A 22,351-nucleotide genomic window follows, 5' to 3' on the forward strand; every position below is an offset into this window, starting at 1 on the left:
CTTTCCCCAAGTCAGAGAAAAGTGTGATGAACCACGAGAACTCTGGGTACCAGAGCCCAGGGCTCTGATGCACATGCAAAAAGGCAGGCTCACTCCAGAAATAGTATCTCTGACCCCAGAGACTGGGGAGGCCTTGTTTTAATTTCAGGGTTGGAATAATGACAGTTTTATGAACAACCAAATCGTTATTCTGGGTTCTTCTCTTGAGAGTGTGGTTTGAGACCTTGGCTTGTGTAGTCTAAGTATGTAATAACGTCTGATTGTGCTCTCAATGATCCTGAGACAGCCTTCCCTTTGATTTCTATTTTGGAACCTCCTCCTAACTGGGAGCACCTAAACATAGGCCCTAGTGGGGCAGAATTTAGAAGCAGTTTTATCTCAGGGCATTCTAGGGCCAAGCTGATCAACTACCCACTTCTCAGCTCAGTGAAAAGAAACGAAAAGTCACCCCCAACATTTTGGGGATGATAAAAGGAGCTACCATTTGGTAAGCAGAAGGATTGCTCCACGATGGCTTATGAGCAGCTCTAGAATTCTCTGAGAAATTGCTAGAATTGGAGTGTTGGGTAATGTGGTGTAAAAGAAAATGCACAGAACTAGAATTATAGCAGCTCCTGGGTGACCCCAGGTACATCATTGTCCTTGGTGTTACTATCTCCAGTTTGTCACTAGAGAAAAAGTTTTCAAACCAGAAAGGAATGTTGTTTTTCCCTTTCTTTGCAACATAAATGCCTCCAGTTTTTACTGACAGTAGAGTCTTCAAAAATGTTAATGATGAAATTGTGTTCGCCTCATTGAATGGCCTCCAAAAGTAGATACATGGTAGCACGGAATGTCAAGAGGATTGATCCCCTGATCAGTGGTTGACTATGAAGACCAAACCCTTTCAGTTCTGAACACTGAACATCAACAGGATAGGACAGCCTTGGTATCAGTCAGTGGTTGGGGTAGACAGGCCATCAGAGGTCATGAAAAGTCTTTCTGTGGAAGAATTAGGTGTTTAAGATCCAGACACAATAGACACAAGTCCATGGCAGATATTTTTTGCATTATCATAGTTGATGAATCTAAAGCTATACAAAGTATGCCACTTTAGAACTTAGATTTGATCTTGCTCTCTCTTGAGTGAAATTAGGTAGAGATTAAGTCAGTTTCAGTGCTCAGTTTTGAAATTCCTAAAGTTAATTCTGAGCTATTGGGTTCAGAGATAAGGCCATGTGCCATAGCTCCTGGGGTTTCCCCTAGGGGTGGTTTAAGAATGGCACACTTAAGAGTCCTTAAGGACTGGGACGACACCTGGGTGGCTCAGGGGTTAAGTGTCTGCCTTCAGCTCAGGCCATGATCCTGGAGTCCCGGGGTTAAGTCCCACATTGGGTTCCCTGCATGGAGCCTGCTTCTCCCTCTGCCTATGTCTCTGCCTCTCTGTCTCTCTGTGTCTCTCATGAATAAAAAAAAAAAAAATTAAAAAAAAGAAAAACAGAGGGATCCCTGGGTGGCGTAGCGGTTTAGCGCCTGCCTTTGGCCCAGGGCGCGATCCTGGAGACCTGGGATCGAATCCCACGTCAGGCTCCCGGTGCATGGAGCCTGCTTCTCCCTCTGCCTATGTCTCTGCCTCTCTCTCTCTCTCTCTGTGTGACTATCATAAATAAATTAAAAAAAAAACAAAACTCTTAAAAAAAAAAAAGAAAAACAGAGTCCTTGAGGACACAGATTTGGAGTTTGGCATCTGGATTGCAGTCTGGGCCTTAGCAATTAGTAATTATGTCAGTAGTGGTCTAACTTTAACCTTCTCTTTGCTAAATGGGGGGAAATATAGCATTTCTATATAGTAAATACGAGAAGTCAGAGATCTCATGGTAAATTCCCAGGGAATGGAAGCTAGGATTACAAGAGAGGATCTTTATCAATCCTTAGACAAAAGTACTAGGATCATGACTTATTTTATAACTGTAAGTGTGTATTCCTTCATTCCTTTCACCTATTCTAAAATAAACAGGTCTTAGGATGTAATGTACAACATATAATGTACAACAGGGAATATAGCTAATAATATTATAATAACATATGGTAACTACATATATTGTGGGGATCATTTTGTAACATATAAAAATATCAAATTACTATGGTGTTCACCTGAAACTAATAGAATACTATATGCCAATTATACTTCAATTAAAAAAACCCACACACTATGAGCAGACTAAGCAGCACTAAAACAGGGAGAAGGGGGCTACCTGGCTCTGGGATGTGGGTGTTGGATCAGGGGCAGGTAAATTGGGAGTGTGGTAAATAAAAAAAAACAGTGAGAAGCTGAGTGCAGCTAGATGCAACAATGAGGGCAGACACAGAGCAGGTAACTGTGTAATGTAACAGAACATGCTGTATTAGTTTCTCTTTTTTAATATTTTATTTAAATTCAGTTTGCCAACAATAACACGCAGTGTTCATCCCATCAAGTACCCTCCTTAGTGCTGGTCACCCGGTTACCCATCCCCCACCCTTTTCCCCTTCTGCAACCCTTTGTTTCCCAGAGTTAGGAATCTCTCATGGTTTGTCTCCCTCTCTAATGGTTCCCCATTCAGTTTCCCTCCTTTCCCTTATAGTCCCTTTCACTATTTCTTATATTCCACATGAGTGAAACCATATGATAATTGGCTGTATTAGTTTCTTACTGCTGCTGTAAAAAGTACTACAAATCTAGTGGCATAAAGCAATACAAATTATTATCTTATAGTCAGAAATCTGAAATGGATTTCACTGGGCTGCAATCAAGATGTCGGTAGGGCCACACTCCCTCTGGAAGCTCAAGGGGAGAATCGATTTCCTTGCCTTTTACATGTTCTAGAGGCCATCTATATTCTTTGGTTCATGGTCCCCTCTTCCATTTTCGAAGCAACAACACAGCATTTAAATCTAGCTGTCTATTATTACATCACCTTCTCTCTTCTCCTGGGCCAGGGTAGAACTCTGATGGATGGCACTGGACAGAAGTCACTTCTCCTTTAAAAAAAAAAAAAATGATTGATTTATGAGAGAGAGAGAGAGAGAATGGGCACAGGGGAAGGGGCAGAGGGAGAGAGAAAATCCTCAAGCAGACACTGCACTAAGCACAGAGCCTGATGGGGCTTGATCCCATGACTCTGAGATCATGACCTGAGCCAAAATCAAGAATTAGATGCTTAACCAACTGAGCCATGCAGGTACCCCAGAAATCACTTCTCATTCAAAGGATTTCTCCAAAGCATGTGTTCCCAAAGGAACTCTATGAGGAAGATGGAGAAGACTAGAAAATTAGGTCCCTAATTGCTTCTCCATCTTGTCTTATGACATCACCCTCAAACGGGGCACTCTGACATTTTATCTGTGATCAACTATATTTCCTGAAAGATCAAGTCTAATTTTAAATGGAAAGAAAGGTAGGACTCTTTACATTCCGACTTAAGAAGATATCCTTCTTGGTTCTGTTCTGCTCATGGAGTAGAGTTTTAATAGCTAGGTTTGGAAGCTTAAGTGGTACAATAATTAAGAGCATTTTGATAAAAGGGGTTTTATTGGCCTCCCATCAGCTATTTTTTTTTCTTTAAATAATACGACAAATGAGTGTTCTGATAACGTTGTCTTTGGTATGGTTTTATGAGTTGACATAATCAAGAGCCATTTCCACTTGGCAGTGCTGCAAGAAAACCATCCAAGTCAGATAAACAAGGAAATTACTTAATTAGCAACTCAGGTGAAGACTGGCTCTTGAGAAAGTGGATGTTAAGATTGGAAGGAAGACAGGAGACCCACAGAGGCAGCTACCATGGTTGAGTGGTCAGCCAAAGAGAGACTCCCCCATCCCTTTCCTGCTGCCTCTCCACGAGGACCTGCTGACTGTGCACCTAAAATGCAATAGAGACCAGTTCTGACTTTGCTGCTGCCCACCTCTCAATGTCAAGGAAAAATTATTGTGTCTTTGGTTCCTTCTAGTTCTCATGAAATAAACATCACCTGGCAATTCCTTTGAGATTGATTAGTCACTATTTCATTCCCTTGGGTCCTTCTTTCTGAGTTAATCATTATTCTAAACAACGGCAGCTTTAATCAGAATGAGAACAGTTTTTGCTCATTAACAGGAGAATCAGGTTTTGTGCCTACTGGAGATCCCTTTATCAAACCAGCTTGAAGATCAGAAACTCATTCTACAGTGGGTACTCTTTGCAGGAAGAGCCACATGTGTCCATGGCAGGGGAATGTGCTTGTGGGAAATTTAGTTTTGGATAGTTTTCAGGGATCATCTGTAAGGCAAGGCTGAAGAAATCTGTTCTGGTGGAAATCCCAAGACCTTTGCTCTGGGTCAGCTAGTATCTTTGACTTCCATATGTATTGACTCTGGTTCTTTTAATAGTTTCAGGGGCAGTCCAAACATCATGGGTCAGTAGACAAGTTTTGGATCTAGACAGATTTAGGTTCAAATATGAGCTTCAGCACTAACTGGTCATGGGACCTTGGGAAAACATTAACACAAGAATAAGTATCATCATCCACATGGATTCCTTTTACATGGTGCCTGATACATAGTAAGTGTTCATCAATGGTAGTTTAAAAACTGAGACCCTTGAAATTGTTTTAAAATTTTCATGAGACTCCAGTCTGTTTTCTGGGACCTTAGAACCATGGAGTATATCCTGAGGGGCAGAAACAAACCAAAGAATGTCATAAATGCCATTCAGGTGAAGAGATGGCTGGAGTGTTCCCTACTGTCAAAGTGAGTCAGCATCAGAGTGGCAGGCTTACATATAAACAGGTTTCTGCAGGTGCCAAATGACACACTTAACCCTCTTAACAACTGTTAAGTTTCTTCTCCTAGTGATGGTCAAAGTCCTCAGAACTCTGTACCGTCCAGATTCCTGGGTCATCTCTTCTGTAGAGACTCAGAGCTGAACTACCTGGGACTAATCTTGCACTGTTAGCTTAAAGTCTGGACTGAGGGCTGTTCCTTGACCCTGTCCTCCTGGGTTAACAGCTGGTCTTTGGCCTGGCTCTACTTAGGGTTTCAGAAAGAGTAGGATGAAACCACTAACTCCAAATCTTCTTTCCACTTCTTGGGCACATCTGCCCTTTTAAAAGTTGTGGGGCATACAAAGACTTGAGGAAGCCTTCAGGCCAGAAACAGCTTCAGACACTGTCATTAGAAAGGCAAATTCAGATTAGTGCATGGTCTTAGCACCATCTGCCACTTCCCTACCAACACATGAATGTCTTCATTTAAGACCTCACTGAATGTAACACATAATCCATCTAACATGAATTCCTGGAAAATAAGATGCTGTTATACATACACACTAGAAAGATACATGTTTCCAAAATATTAAAGTGGAAATCATGTATCATAGAGTTACAAAACTATAACATTGTTCTGGACCCATATCAGAGCACCTTTTCCTTATTATGCAAACTCATGCTTGAGAAACACTCTGGAGGGTTCTCAAGTGCTATTTAAATGGCCAAGAGAGAGCTCAGAATTTTCAGATCTATTAAATCTATTTCTGACTTCACTGGCCATATTCAGAACTCACTTTGCATAGGCAGAAAAGAGAGTTCTTCTCTTGAGAATAGAGACCTTCGTGTGCCATGGAATAGTATTTGTCAAATATTTCCAGGGAATAGGAACCCTTGATTGTGGGTTAGGTATGATGTTTTAAAAAAACAGAATTTGGGGATGCCTGGGGTGGCTCAGTGGTTGAACATCTGCCTTCAGCTCAAGTTGTAATTCTGGGGTCCTGGGGTCAAGTCCCACATTGGGCTCCTCATAGGGAGCCTGCTTCTCCCTCTGCCTGTGTCTCTGACTCTCTCTGAGTGTCTCTCATGAATAAATAAATAAAATCTTAAAAAAACAAAACAAAACATAATTTGGGCTAACACTGCCCATGAGTGCCTAGAAATCCTGCCTTCCTCTTCCTTGCATCAAACTCGAGGTGAAGTTCAGGTTGACAGCAGCTTGGCTCTGCCATCATGTCCAAATTCCACTATTTCTGGCCTGAATTTGCTTTTTCTGGCAGACTTGAGCCAAATCCCAATGAAACATATCCATGGCTTTTAAAATTACTGGCAAAATTGGGCTGGCAAGAGGTGTGGGGGCAGAGGAGGGGGGGGAGGGGAGAGCATCAGGGTCATTGCTGTGAATGGCCCAGTGATGAGGATCTACATCCAGGAAGTAATTTCATGAGATCTCTGCTCACTCACTCCTGGTTTGGCTTTCCCAAAGGCTCCCTCAGGCCAGGCACAGAGCAGTGCTTTTTATAGACTGTAAGTCCATTGTGAGGTTATGTACCCTAGCAGTTTGTAAAGCAGTGTTTTCTTTATTTTTAATGGCAGGACAGTATAGGCATACACACACATTTGTTGGTGCCTTCCCCCTCTACATTGTCCTTGAATAATCAAGAAAGACTAAAGACTAACCCTCCCCCCCACCCCCAAGCCATTCATAGGAAGCTGTGTTTCTTCTAGGCCCAGGGTAGCTTCTGTCATATGTCCCTGGATGAGGGTCACCCAGCCCATCCTAATGTTGTGGGAAGGAAGGAAGCATGAGGACACAGCCCTTCATGAAGTGTTATAAAATCTGAAACGTTCTGTGGACTTTGAGCCCAGCCAAGGGAAACCTCAACAAATCAGTGATCCCTTGCTTTTTATTAGATTCCCTATTAAAGACTAAGCCACAATTGTGTGGAAATCAGAGGATTTGATGCCTAAGGAAATCAGAGGCTGTTTGATGCCTAAGGACTTTCCTCTACTGCTGGTGCCAAGTAGTTGGAGCCTCTTCTCATAATGAGGGCTTGATTAGCCTGGTTCTCCCTCTGACTTCATCATTTTGTTGAGGAGAAGAAGTATTTGTGGCCATAGGAAATATAATGAACAGAAAGATAATGTACACGAACTGTCATCAGTGATGATAGTAGACTTGGTTGCCTATATTTTTCTAGTTAGCCACCATGTTCTGTCAGCATAGCATTCATAATTCCCCCTTCATTCCATTATCGATGTTTTTAGGCTTCTAGTCTTTCCCTCCTCAAGTCCATCCCAAATACCATAACCAGGCCATTCATCCTGAAGAGATATCTTGGCACCTTGCCCCCTATTTCCCAAGGGTAAAATCCTAACTTCGTATATAACATCTGAATCCCTGCACAGTGTGGTCTCAAGCCATGTTTAAGGCATCATGCCCTGTGCTGCTTCTGTGAATACCAGAGCAGAGAGCTCGTGGTCCATCGACACTGGCCTTACCACACCTCTGCTCAGAATGGCCTCCCTTGTCTGGACTTCCTGCAATAATGCTCCATTTCTCATTCCTTGCAGAGCATCCATGACAGTCCCAACACCAGAGTCTGTCTTTTTCCTCTCTCTCCCTTCCCCTATCCCTGAGCTTCTTTAACACTTGTAAACTGGGAATTTATTTTTCACTACTTTATAGAATACCTGCCCCAAGTGCAGGGACCATCTTCTGCTTCTCTGCAGAGCCCACTGAGCCTGCTCTGCTAGGTGGGCCTTGTCCAAAGCCGAAGTGGACTGACGTGGAGGTCGGGAACACTGGCCCGAGACAGGAACAGTGAACCATGGATGCCACCATAGTGCACGACTCTGGGCAAGTCCCATCATCTCTCTGGTCCTGAATCTCCACATTTGCAAAGTGAGGAGTGATGACTCTGTGGAAATAGTTGTAAGGATTAAATTAGATATTCTGAAAAAAAATAAAAATAAATTAGATATTCTGGGTTAGGCATTTAGCGTGGTGCTCAATGCACTATTATTATTGTTCTCATTATCATTAAGTGGATGTGTGTTGATGATAGACTCCTGGTCATAGGACCCAGGGCCTTTCTGAGGAGTTGGAACACTTGGCTTCATCTGCATGAGGAGCCCCTGGTCTGCTTCTATACGTTTGACTTAGATCTCAGTTTCCTTGTGTATCAGTAGGGAAGAGGAGTCCCCATGTCCCAGGTTGTTGTAGGGACTGAATGTGGAGATGGACACAAAATGCCTATGCTTAGGAAGCCTTGGTTAATGAGGAAACTATGGAATCCTGAGAACTGCTCAGGTAAGCAGCCAGGAATTGTGACCTGCATCGCCTCTCAGGCTTTCCTTGTGGGGGCCTTAGTTCCCCTAGTCTCTATGTTGAATTGAGTTAGGGTGGCTAAGGGAAGCCTCCTCAGGCTCTGACTTTATCTCCTTTTCTCCTCTGCCACCCTTTTGCCCACCCTGTCTGACTGGAGCTGGTAGAGTTTGGAAATTGTAGAAAGATGGGGTCCTTTGAGTGGCCGAGGCAGACGGGTCTCCTGTGCACCCCCGGGCAGCTCATCACACCCTGCAGATGCTTCCTTGTGGACACTGAGTGCCCCAGGACTTTGTGCTCTGGGCCGTGGGGGCCAACACAGGCAGATTAGCATCCCTCCTCCCCGTCCCTGCCCCTCCATTTCATCAGCTTTATCCTAAGGTGGATAATGTTTCTCTAACTGCCTAATTGGGAGAATTTAGCTGGAAAATTGCCATCACACTCTCTTTAAAAGGGTGCCAGCAGCCAGAGGCTGCCAGCTGTAATTTCAGTGGGTAATCCCAGCTTTGCTGCCATGGAGGCAGGAGCATCCCCCTCTTTCATCAGTCAGCCTTCCTAGTGGTTAGAGCATGCCACAGGCTCTACAAAAAAGAAAGAACATGGACGGGCAGGACAGAAGTAGCCCAGGTAGCTGCTGCAAGGACTGATCTGTGTCCCTTCCACCCCTCATGATCCTCCAGAGCCTGTACCAGTGGGGAATGAGAGTCATCAATTGGACAGCCGGTGCACCTTGCACCATACCTCAGTGCAGTGGTTAGCTCCATGGACTCCCACTGCAGCAACTCTGAGTTTGGACTGGGCCTGAGGGTTGGCACAGAAGAAGAAAATCTCATTGTGAGAATTTGTTCCTGAGTTTGAGAGAGAAAGAGTGTTTAGCAGTGTGTAGGTCTGTGGAGACCAGGGCCTGACTGCCTACTTCAGTTCACTTCTAGGCTCTGCTACTTGCTGGGCAAGTTACCAAATCTCCTGATTTTATCATCTGTGAGAGGTAGATGATAAGTACCAGTACCTACCTCCGTACCACACATCAAGGGACCTGGACTGCCAATTTTAACACATGACATCCAGGATCTTCCTACAATGTGGATGTCTAGCCCACACGGAGAGAAGACATAGAAGTTTTGATGGGCCAGGCTTAGAAAGGGGGTGCCTCTCTCTAGTCACATTCTGCTCTCTAGAAAGAATGTAGTCATGTGGTCCCAGCCTAATTCAGTTAGAGAAGATAGTTAGCCAGTGCTCAAAATGAAGAGGCACTGCCATCTAGTCTCTGCCACACAGAGACACCTTCCCAGTAAGAGCAGTCATTAATTGAGCACTTGTGTAAGTACTTTACAGGTATTAACTCAATCACTCAACATGACATGAGGGGACTATACAGAAACTATATACATCAGCCAGGGTCTTAATAGAATCCCAGTGGAACCCTCAAAAGGCCAGTTAGAGAGGCTTTAAGAATATCTGTACACCCATGTTCACAGCAGCCATTATTCTCAGTAGCCAAAAGGTAGAAGCAGCACAAGTGTTCACCAACTTGGATGAATGGATAAGCAGAATGTGGCATATACATAAATAGAATGTTATTCTGCCTTTTTAAGGAAGGAAATTCTAATCCATACTATAACACAACAAGGATGAACTTTGAGAATAATTATGCTAAGTAAAATAAGCCAGTCACAAAAGACAAACCCTGTTTGATTCCACCTAAATGAGGTATCTTGAGTAAAAGAATTCAGAGAGACAGAAAGTAGAATAGTTGTTGCCAGGGGCTGGAGTAGGGGGGAGGGAGACTTAGAGTTTGCTGGATACTTGGTTTCAGCTTTGCAAGAGGAAAAGAAATCTGGAAAAGGGTAGTGGTAATGGGAACAGAACAGTGTGAAGTTATTTCAGGCTACTAACCTATATGCTTAAAAATTGTTTAAATGGTAAATTTTATGTTATGTATTTTACCACAATTAAGAATTGTAAAAGTAGGTTTGAGGAACGGGATATTTACAAAGATATAAATGAGTTATAGGTGCCTGTGAGTGATGGTTAAGTACAGAGGGAGTAGCACCACGGGAAGCTACATCCCCCCAGAGACCTGAGCGGTTACCAGAATGAGGTGGGAACAGCAGCCGTGGGAGAAGGTCCCCTGGGCAGGAGGTGAGGCTTTAGGTACAGGAACTTGGCACTTGCAAACCACAGCTGAGTAGAGAAGAGTGCATAAACACTCAGACCCCTGTCCTGCCTGTCACTCCTCTGGCTGCACCCAGCAGGAATCACAGGTCAAGGGAAGCTGGTGATGGCATCCTGTGACTTGGCCTCCCCAGGGCTCAGAGATGGGTGGGGGGGGTGGAAGATAGATCTATGTAACATAGAGAGCACTGGGGGAACACAGATGAGGGACTTCTAGAGTGGGAACAGAGTAAGAAGAAGGAAAGTTTCCTGGAGGAGGTGATGCTCAAACTTAGTCTCATGAATGTCCCTTGGTTCCATCTTTCCGGATGGATGAACAGCATGATTAAAGGGCTGGAGGCTTTGTTACTTGAAAAGATTTGGTACAGCTACCATACTCTCATTCCATAGATGAGGACCCTGAAGTAAAGTAACTCATCCGAGGTCACACAGTTAGTGAATGCAGAGCAGTCTTTCAACCCGGCTGGCCCCAGAGCCTCCCGAAGGAAAAGGCAGGCCTAAAATGTCATGAAGGTTTACAAAGTGCCCAGCACTGTGCTTTCTCCTCCTCAAATGAGTAAGACAAGAGAGACTCAGCTCAATTCAGTACTTTTCCCAGGTCAGGCAGCTAATAAGCACCAGATCCAGGATTTCAGACTCCAAAGTTGAGCTCTTCACAACTACAAGAGCCTTCAGGCAGGCAGTCACTCACTGTCACCACCATTATCACCAGCATCAGGATGCGGTCACTGAGCAAGGGCTGCATTGTGCCTTGTGTCCACACAAAGGAAGCTACTATGCACAGACCCTATGCCTCTCCCACCCCCACTCAGCCATCAGGCCAGGGCACCTACTTTGTAACAAGCCACACTAAACAGGAACCCAAAACAGTCTCTCCCCTGTCAGCATACACCAGAATGTTGAGCTAAAAGATATGCCTTGAAACCATCTATCAAACCCCCTCATTTTGCCTAGGCTAAAATGACCTGTTTGTCCAGTTTAAATTCAGGTCACAAGTTCAGTGCTTACTGAGCACCTGGCTAGTGCCCAGCATGAGCTAGATGTGGGGGTGACCCAAGATGCAGACCTGGGTCTCTCTCAACATACCATCTACTTCTTTTCATCTGCAACACCGTCACCCAGATCCCATGGACCAAATCCACCTGCTAGCTATTTTAGGGTATCAAGTGTCACCGACACACCATGTGTGCCACAATAGACAAACACCCTTTGTTTATCTGTTATCATAATGCTTTCACATTATGACCGCTCAGTTGAGTAATTGTGACAGGGACGTTATGGTCACCAAAGCCTGTAAATATATGTATATATATATTTAGCCTATATATAGCCTATGTGTGTGTGTGTGTGTGTGTGTGTGTGTGTGTGTGTGTGTATATATATATATATATATATATATATATATATAGGCTAAAATAGGCTAAATATATATATACATATATTTACAGGCTTTGTAAAGCATATATATATATAGCCCTTTAGTTTGCTGACTCTTGACCTAAACCAAGTATATTAGTTTGTTTAGGCTGTCCTAAAAAAGTTCCACAAATTGGGTAGCTTAAAATAACAGACATTTATTATTTCACAGCTGATGGCTAGATGTCCGAGATCACTGTATCAGCAGGATTGGTTTCTTCTGAGAGCTGTGAAAGAGAATCTGTTCATGCCTCTCCTAGCTTCTGGTAGCCTCAGGCATCCTAGGCTTACAGACAGCATTCTTCTGTGTCTTCACATTGTCTTCTCGCTATTCATGTCTATCTCTGTGTCCACATTTTTTCTTTTGGACAGTTACATTGGATTTGGGCCCATCTAATGACTTCATCCTAACTTGATCATCTGCAGATGATCAAATAAGGTCATTTCCAAATAAGATCACCTTCATAGGCACTGGCAGTGAGGATTTTAACTTTTGGGGGGACACAATTCAGCCCAGAACCCCAAGCTACATTATTTCTACCTGAACTATGGCAAGAGCTTCCCAACTGGTTTCCCACAGCCATTTGTGTGCTACACCCAACCCTAACTTCAAACTCTCATTCCAGAACCTACTGTCCATGGCTTTATCATTTCACAGTAACGTTGGAATATGTCACTTTTGTGTTTGAAGCTCTCCAGTGCACATCCCCTTGGTGAAGGCTGAACTTTACCATGATCTGTGGTGTGTGGCATAGTCTGCCCTGAGGGACTTTGCCACTTCCTTGTACCCCACTCACTTGCACTCTCTCTCTCTGTGTGTCCCCCTAACTGGCTTTCTTTGTGGTGTTCAGACTTGCCACACCTCCCTCCTCTACAGAACCTGTGTGTAAACCGTCTCTCCCCTTGCACCATTGTTCACCATGCCTCTGCTGGTTCAACTCTCCCTCCCCCTTCATAGATCATAGATTTCATAGACTCATCAGGTCACATCACCCATTAGTGGCTCATTTCACTTCTCTGACATTTAGCCATAGCCATCACACTGTGAGAGTAGCGTGTGTGATTTTGGAATTGATGAGTCTCTTTGTCATTAAATCCAAGAGATAAGACCAGGATCTTTATTCTGCTGCTGTTGTTTGCCTTTATATCCTGGCAACTAGCACCCTGCCCAGCCCACTCTGTGCTCTCCAAAACCATCTGTCAAAGGTAAGGACAAGGGAGGAAAGAAAATGGTAAGATAGGGCCCTTGCCCCTTGAGGAGCTCAGGGCCTTGTGAATCCAATCAATGTGCAAACAGAAAATAACAATATAGTGTCAAAAGCTAGTATAGAGCAAACATAGGGGGCATTGGGGGAACACAGATGGAGGGACTTCTAAAGTGGGAACAGAGTAAGAATAGGGAAAGTTTCCTGGAGGAAGTGATGCTCAAACTTAGTCTCATGAGTGTCCCTTGGTTCCACCTTTCCAGATGGACGAACAGCATGATTAAAGGCCTGGAGGCTATATTACTTTTCCATTGCTGTGTAACAAATTACTATAAACTTGGAGGTTCAAAACCAACATACATTTACTATCTCACAGTTTATGCAGTCAGGTGTATGGACTCAGTTTGTCCAGGGCCTCTACGCGGGGTCTCACAGCACTGCAATCAAGCCGTTGGCTGAACTGCATTTTCATCTAGAAGCCTGGCTAGGGAAGAATCATTTCCAAGGTCCTTCAGTTGTTCATTTCTTTGTGGATGTGACTGGGGTCCTACTTTTTGCTGGCTGTTGGCTAGATGCTGCCCTCATGTTCTAGAGGCCTCCCACAGTTCTTTGCCATGGGGGCTTCCCCAACATGCCTTGCTTCATTATACCAGCAAGGAGAACCTCTCCTCAGCTCACTAAAGACAGAGTCTGGCGGAACTGAATAGAATCACAGGAGTGACAACCCATCACTTTTGCTATGATGTAACATAAAGGAATCATGGGAGGGACATCCTACCTCCTTTGTTATGTAATTTAACTAAATCAAGGAATGACATTCCATTACCTTTTCCATATTTTGTTGGTTAGAAGCAAGTCACAAGTCCCACCCTTACTCAAGTGGAGAAATCACACAAAGATATGGATATCAATTGACAGAGAATCATCAAGGGTCACCTTAGGGTCTGCCCACCACAAAGGCTTGAGAGAGAGTTGTGTGAGGATACCAACTATCCCTGTTTTACTCACATAGGCTTGACTGAGGACCCACTCTGTACCAGGCACCATTCTTGGTGCTGAGAACACAGTGGAGAAAAAAACATACTAACCATCTCTTCCTTCTGGGGGTTCTCCATTTAGAGTAGCTAAAGTATACAGGAAAGGGGGGGCGGTTATTTTCACTGGATTGGTCTTTGGGCATCTTCCCTCCAATAGCCTAACATGTAGAGGGCTTTTTTCGTTCAAAGTTGGTCTGTCCCTCAAAAGCATTAGGCAGGGTCTTTGGTCCAGCCATTGGTTTAGCCATCCCTCAGGCCTCAGGGGTTATGATGCTCCCAGTCATTCCTAGCAGTGGAAGCTGCCGTTGCTCACTCTTATAGTAATTGAGCCAAACTATCCATGGCCTCGTGCCCTTCTGCCTCTACCACTTCTCTAGCCTGACTTCTTCCCTAACCTTAAAGAACATTTCTCTGAAAAATTCCTCTGGGCTTCAGATCAGTGGTAGGATGCCTCCCCTTAGTCTGTTGCTGTTGGTCCTTAGAGTGTGCTGTGCCCTTTTCTCTCAGTCTGCCAAAAATCTATTCTTTTTTTTTTTTTTTGTATATTTTTTATTGGAGTTCAATTTGCCAACATATGGCACGACACCCAGTGCTCATCCCACCAAGTGCCCCCCTCAGTGCCTGTCACCCAGTCACCCCATCCCCCTGCCCACCTCCCCTTCCACCATCCCTTGTTCACTTCCCAGAGTTAGGAGTCTCTCATGTTGTCACCCTCTCTGATATTTCCCACTCATTTTCTCTCCTTTCCCCTATAATGACTTTCACTATGTTATATACTCCTCTTATGAATGAAACCATATAATGTTTGTCCTTCTCCGATTGACTTACTTCACTCAGTAGAGTACCCTCCAAATCCATCCGTGTTGAAGCAAATGGTGGATATTCGTCATTTCTAATAGCTGAAGGATATTCCATTGTATATATAGACCACATCTTCTTTATCCATTCATCTTTTGATGGACACCGAGGCTCCTTCCACAGTTGGGCTATTGTGGACATTAAATGTGGAAATACCAGCATCTAAGTGTCAGGGCTGGAACTTGAACCCAAGTCACCTGATCTTGAAGACCCTTCTCTTCCACTGCACTGCTGTCTAAGATTGATTGTATCTGATCCTTGCCCTCCATCTGGAGAATTTTTTATTTCTCGCTTATTCCATAGGTGTTCACTGAGGGCCCTAGGCTGAAAACCCGCTGAGTGCCTGCCCTTAACAAGCTTACAGCCTAATGGGGGAGACAGATATGGATTGAAGTATCACACACAGAAATGATAATGCCATGTGATTGCACCTGTAGTAAATGTTAAGAGTGATCAGAAGGGGCTGATGAGAGAGCCCATGGGGCAGCATTTGAGCTGGTCAGCAAGGGCAGGAAGGGTACCTCTGCCTCAGGGGGTTTTGACCAGAAATTAGGAAGAAAAGTCAAGTAAGCCAGAGACCCAAGGAGAGGCAGTTAGAACAGTAATCCAGGCAGAGGATATAATGTGAGCAAAGGCCCTGAAGTGGGAGAAAGTTTGGAAAAATTAACCAAATTTGGTTGGGCTGGAGAGAAGAGGGCCAGGTGGTTGTTCTTGCTCAATCTGAAGTCAGACAGCCAGACCCAAACAGAGAGAGTGCAAAGGCCCTAAGCCTGTCTCATTCCCAGGCTCCCTGTGATCCCGACATGCCAAGGCCTCCCATTTATCATTCTGAAGAGCCCTGCCATGCCTCTTCCCTGGGGCTGTCACCCCTTGGGAGAGGTTATCACCACACAGAAATTCAACCAATCCTCTTACCATGTTCAAGGCACACAGCTTAGAATAATAACCATTTTTTTCAAGCCTTCAGAAATGTCAAACCCACAGCTACTTGGAATGAAAGACCAATGTTACAACTCTTAACACCAGGAAAGTATGCAGGCCACAGCTCTTAATAAATTGAATAAAGCCAGTAAGTGCATTCAGGTCTATAAAATGGGAGAGAGAAGCTCAATTTTCTATACCCTTGGGTTTGAGAGTGCAAGCTTGATCCGAGAGGAGTGTGAGCTGCAAAAGACTGATCTATGAGAAAGAGAAGGGAGACAGACAAACTCACTCATCCTGTCCATGAGCAGCGAGGAACAGGGTCCAGCCATATGGACAGTCATGAGGAGGCAGGGACTGTGTGCCCTGCTCAGCACTAATTAGAAGCAAACTAAGGCCTGGCTGAAGTGGCTACAAGGACACCCAGCAGGGACCATTTCCTGCACAGGGCAGGCAGCCCTGGATGAGGGGGCCGACAGGTGCTGCCTCCTCTGACACTTTTGGCAGCATCTCTCCTGCTCCTGCAGCTCATCCCAAGATGCGTGTGACCTTGGAATGCCCAGGGAGGCTGGGTTTTGCTAAAGGTTCTGGAGACTGCTTTCTGCAGGGAATTACTGTCTCTCCAGCTCTCTCCTTTGAGGGTTTATCTGCAAACACTGATGGACTTTCGCTTCTTTTGAAGTTCAGCACAGGGGTGGGTGGTAGTTTAACCTGGCTGTCTTGACACAGGGTCATTTTGATATGACCTAAAAATCAAGCCAGTAAGTTGTCAGTGTGTACACTTGTGATGCCTTAGCATGCTGCAGGGAGATGGGGAGGGGGTGACGGGACATGTGCAGTAGCATCAAGGATGGAGGAGGCTCAGGACTAAGACACAGAATGAGGAGAAGGTCAGAAATAGTAAAGGGTCAGGGATACCATGGTTGCACTCAGTACTGGTAAGTTTTAAAACAATATTTTGCATGTTGAAATAACAGTTGTGACATTGGAATGATTGTGCCAAAATGACCATATCAAAATAACCCGCTTTGCATCGGCAGTGCAGAGGAATTGGCCAGAATCTTCAGGAGTTCTTCCATCCCTCCTTTTCTTTCACATCCTTGGCCTAGACTTTCATCATCACTCACTCATACTATTGCAGTAGCCCCAGCACTGGTCACTCTGTGGTCTGCCCTCCATGCCGCAGCCAGAGAGATTTTTTTCTAAAACAGAGCTGATTTAAAAAGGATCCTTGGCCTCTGCATCCTAATACAAACCCAAGGCTGCTGACCCTGGTCTCTGAATCCTGTTCCCTCTACTTTCCTCTGCTCTGGAACATGTTGGTTTATCCAGGATGACCATGAAGGGCATTAACCGGTAAATGAGTCTTATCTTCACAGGCTTGATGCCTCCTAAGGATGCTCTCTACTCAGAAGGTGTCCTCAAACCTTGGTAACACTCAGTGTGCCTTTGGGGGGCCAGGGGAGAGTGTTCTCAACACCGTGGAGTATGGCCCTCATGCATCCCTCTGCCTGTAAACTGCTTCTCCATGAGGATGAAGATGGAGCAAGAAGTTTTACCTTGGATATTTCCCTGGTTTAAAAGGAAAAAGAAAACCCTTCTCAGCCTGTGAGCATGTACACATACATGCATTAGAATTGTTAATGTTTCTTTGAAGAGAGGTAAAATTTATGTGTGGTTTAACCAAACGATGTGTCTCCAGTGGGGGAGAAAACCGCCCCTGACCCCATTAAACACTATTTGTGATGCATGGGGAAAAAAAGAAAAGAAATCTTGAACTCTATAAGCGTGAGAAAACAAAGGGGAAATCGAAATTGTGGATATGCCAGAAACCTGCCATTCATAGAGCCCACAAATCACAGGGAAACAAAGAGAAATGGAAAGATTTGGTATTAAAAACCCATTCTTCCCTGAACCTGTGCCAGCATCTATAAAACAATTACATGTGATCATACTTGAGGCTTTTCTGAGACACTAATTCTTCTCTTGACATTAAAATGTTGTACATGCTGCTTTCAAAATGTCGCACCCAGTCAAGAAGGGCACATATCAGAAGGGCAGACACAGCATGCAGGGCAGGTTAGCCTAGCTCCTGGAAACTGGGAAAAACTCTGGTTTTCTTCCTTTTTTCCTCTGGAAGATTTCCTTGGAGTCGCTAAGTTTTGACCCCCATGGCATGATATCCCTGTCTGGCTCCCAGATGGCTCCCCTGTTGCCAGGAGACCAGATGAAGAGGTGGTTGCCTAAGGCTCCCCGCCCCCACCTCCAAAATTAGTGAAAGCTCACTGAGGCTCATGACCAGGAGAAGGTGATAAGGCTCCACGCGTGGCCTGAGGTGGCATGATTGTATGTGCTCAGTCACTGCAGAGAAAGCTGACCCCTGGATCCATTTGTGGATGCAGAGTTCCTCATCGTGTTCAATGGGTTCTTTGATTTAAGATTAAATAGGGCCCCTGTGTGAAATCGGCTGTTAGTTTTAAAAGCCTTTTCATTTTGACAGGTGAAAACTTCATTAGAATTACCCTACGCAAAGATGTCGGGAAAAATATACAAAGGGAAATTGGAAAATGTGATTGAGTCGAGCGTGCACTTCCTCTGTCCTGATGTTTCTGCAGGAGCTTATTTGTTTCTCATGCACTTGCTCTTTGGCATGTCCCCTAATTGAGGCTTAGATGTAAAAATGCACAAAAGGCAGGTGATTCCACAGCTTTTGGCTTCTTGCTGGCATGGCTTCATGGGCTCATTTCTTGGCAGAGGACCCATCTTTGGATCAAAAGTGGGGGTATTTCCAAATTGAGCTTTGAGAGGAGGAGCCCTGAGAAGGAGAGGCAAGAAGAAAAATAGGTGAATTAAGTGAAAAGCATGTTGTGGGCCAATTTAATTAGGGCTAATATATCAGGCCCTATATTGTTTTTGGAACTGGATTCAGGAGTAACAGGATCCCTGACAAGTTGTAGCCAGCCCTGCTAACGAGTGACTCTGGAGTTCACAGACCGGTCTTGAGGAAACCCCAACACAGAGCAGAAAGTGGCAAGTCCACTCTGGTGGCAGGGGTGGGACATAGGACCAGCCACAGCACACTCTCCCCTTGGTCTCACTGCCCTTCCTGCTGATGAGAGATGAGGGCTGAGAGCCAGTGCTCCTGGGCAGTGTGGCTGGCCCTGTGGCTGTGCAGACCTGCCTTGGCCGGAGGTGCGGGCATGTGTGGGAGTGGGAGGCTAGGGCATGCTTTCAGAAAGCTCCTGTACCAAAGGCTGCAAGTATTCCATCTGGGCCTAGAAAAGGAGCAGACCCTCCCATCTCCCAGGCACAGCATGGGGGCCTGGAAGAAGGGGCTCTGAGGTATGTAATTTAATCCCTGCATTTCACGAATGGAAAAGGAATGGCCCAGAGTGGGAAGGGGGTCTCACTCCCCACATACACTACTGGCTTTGGCCCAACAGACAACTCAGGATACTGGCAGCCACTTGCTTTCAAAACTCGCCAAGCAGAATTGACCTTTCATGGCTAGGGACCACAGGATCACATATCCTCTGCTTGGTTTCCTTCATAGACTGAGGCTCACCTGAGCCGGGGCTTCTCCAACCCTTTCTCGGAAGCTACAATTCCAGGGACGTTGCTAGGAGGAAGGGGCCACACATTTATTTCCAATAAAACAGGCTTGATCCGTCTGTTTTCCCTACATATTGGGGAGAAACCCTACTCCTTGGGGTCAATCACAGTTCTTACTATTTGCAAGCTGTGTGACTGAATATATTATCTTACCTCCTCTTGGTCCCCACTTTCCACCTCTGAAAAATGGGAGTAGAATAATAGTATCTATTTAACAGGATTGCTATGGGGATTCAATGACTCAGTGTATATAAAACACTATGAATAGGGCCTGGATATAATAATAACTCAAAAATCTTCCTACTGCTCCTATTTATTTGTATGAACATGGCCATTATCATATTAGAGTTGCAGGGATGATTCAGTTTGAAGAAAAAGGGGGAGTGTCCTGAAGGAGAAAACAAGTTTGAAATCCATTAATTTGGAACAGAAGTGACCTGAGATAGAAAATTTTATGTGTCAATTTGACAGGGCCATGGGATGCCCACATATTAGGTCAAACAGTATCCTGGGTCAAACATTATTTTGGTAAGAGTGTTACTGGGTGAGATTAACATTTGAGTCACTAGACTGAATAAAGCAGATTGCCCTCTGTAATGTGGGAGGCCTCCTCTGATCAGGCCTGATAGAACAAAAAGGCTGACCCCTCTCCTGAATTAGAAAGCATTCTCCTGCCTGACAGCCTCTGAACCAAGGCATCAGTTCTTCCTGGTTCTAAAGCAGCCTACTGGCCTTTGAACTCAAACTGAGACATCAGCTCTACAGATTGCGACTTGTCAGTCTCCATATGATAAATCTTTCTTTATGTGTGTATTTGTGTGTATATACACACACACTTATTATATGTAAAATGTATAATATACGTGTAATATGTATATGTATAAAACAGGATATATACATATATGTATATACACACATATCTGTAAATATATATACAGAGATATATATCATATCTATAATATATAGATATATATCATATGTATCATATATATATATATATCTTATTGGTTCTGCCTTTCTGGAGAACCCTAACTAATAAATGACCTAAGGGTTACATTTGGCCCTCATTAATGTGTTTGTGTGTATATGTGTGCATGGTTGCCTTCTAGAATACAGGATTCATTCAGATAGTCAATCTTGACTGGCAGGTAGCAGAGTGAATAAAACACTTGAAGAACTCATAGTCAAAAAGAGAAAATGGACATTTAAGCGAAAACTGCAGTACTGAATAGTAAGTGCTAGATCAGATGGAAGGCCAGGTTCTCTGGAGTTATGCAGTCTGGGATACTGGAGATGTGGAGGATGGCCCCTGGAAGGTGAGGAACCCTGGTACTGAGACTTAAAGTTTGCATAGAAGTTTAGATAAGTGGGGAATAAGATGACAGATAACTCTATGAAGAGGGAATAGCCTGTGCAAAGATCCTGTGGTAAGGGAAGACAAATAGATTTGAAGAACAGTTTGGAGCCATAGCTGGAGCATATGGCGACACTCGGGAATTGAGGCCAGAGAGGTAGGGAGCAGCAGGATCATCAGAGTTATTTTTCTTGAAAATGATTCAAAATTGTTAAGACTATTAAGGATTTTTAGCAGAGAAATAACTGATACACTTCTGTGTTAGGAAGATCTCTCTAGCTGCACTGTGGATAAGAAATTGAGAGGGAAAGAGGTAGGAAAGGTGACCAAGTAGTCTCCACGGAAGCTGTCTGGAAGTCTAAGATTTCCATTCTAGTCATTAAAGCGTGGATCCCTGTCATATTATATATGGGATAAGAACTTAACCTATATCACGCTTCATTGTGAATGAGTTCAGGAAACTTCTCCAAGAGCAAGTTTCCATGGTAGGAGGTGTAGAGGGTACGAGGGCATTAAAAACAAACGTCACCTCCTCATGATTTTGCCCAGATCCTATCCTGTGAAGAGGGACCATTCAGGAGTTTAGTAATAACCTTGGGTGAGATGTTTATGGGCTGTTCTTTGGAACTAAACATTGTGCAGCAAACCAGAGGTCTTTCTGCCCCCTGATGCTCATGTTTATGGCTTTCTTCTGGGAGGATGACAGCCAGTTTCCCTTTATTTCCTAAGACCATCAAAATGAAAACACTAATTTCAGATGTCCTTCAGACTCAGGATGAGACTGAATGTTCAACATTAACTTTTCCTTTGTTTTTACAAAGTAAAAACAAACAGAACTTAAAACCAGTTAGCCAGGATGAGTGTGTGGGAGGAGGACTCCAATTGTCAACTTTCACTTGGGCTCCCACACTGGGTTGTTTGTTTAAAAATCAGGAGGACATTTGGAACAGCAGCAACTAGCATTTTCTTGCCGGCAGGTTTTGTTGATAAGTGGGGTTTCCGTGTCAGCTTGTCATCAGTGACCATAGAGAGAACCTATGATGAGTCAGCCTGATCCTAAACCTTGAAGCACACCTGGCCCTTTGGTAAAGATGGCAGCGCCTGGAATTAGGCACAGGCTCCCTGAAAGTTGGAATGAGTCAATATCTACTCTGGCTTCTCCCCCCACCACAGGCTTAAGATGGAAGCTCTGGTGCAGGTGATCATATGAAAGTTGTGGATCATGTTTTTGGTGTCTTTGTATCCCTGTATTCCCTACGTTCAGTGTCTCAAGCAATGACCCAGCATTGAAAGGGACCTCACACATCATGTATCAAGTGGCCAATTAGTGTCCTCTGCCTAGGTGAGAGCATGGACTCGTATTCCTGACTCCCTTGCATTTTGCGGCATCTTAACCTGCTTTCATTTACGGAGCACTTTCTTGGCACTCTTTCTTTTATGTCCGAAACAACCCTGTGATAGTGTATATCATGATGCCTTTTTGACTAATAGGTAAACTGAAGCTCGCCTACTTTGGAGAACTTGACCCACGTTTGCAAATCTTCCATGTAATTGTACCAAGACTGAACCCAGCTGTTAAATCCAGAGCATTTTGCTGTGCTGTCTTCCCCATCCAGCTGGTGGTAGTTAACATTGTCTCCTGGGGCCCGTGGCGGGGGGGGGGGGGGGGGGGGAACCCACCATG

At 44.4% G+C, this 22,351-nt stretch overlaps 1 protein-coding gene and 1 long non-coding RNA gene across 2 annotated transcripts in view; one reads left to right on the forward strand and one right to left on the reverse strand.

Annotated features, from left to right (window-relative positions):
- The window catches only part of SLIT3 (slit guidance ligand 3), a 591,462-nt gene that overhangs the window by 167,881 nt on the left and 401,230 nt on the right, over nucleotides 1-22,351 (forward strand). The window lies entirely within an intron of this gene.
- LOC144312654 (uncharacterized) lies at nucleotides 2,425-13,599 on the reverse strand. Its single transcript, XR_013378184.1, has 3 exons — nucleotides 13,246-13,599; nucleotides 7,456-7,682; nucleotides 2,425-3,000 (listed from the first exon to the last, which is right to left on the reverse strand). It is a non-coding gene; the product is annotated as an uncharacterized LOC144312654 (long non-coding RNA).

The sequence above is a fragment of the Canis aureus genome, chromosome 4 (assembly GCF_053574225.1).
Source record: "Canis aureus isolate CA01 chromosome 4, VMU_Caureus_v.1.0, whole genome shotgun sequence".
Taxonomy (NCBI): domain Eukaryota; kingdom Metazoa; phylum Chordata; class Mammalia; order Carnivora; family Canidae; genus Canis; species Canis aureus.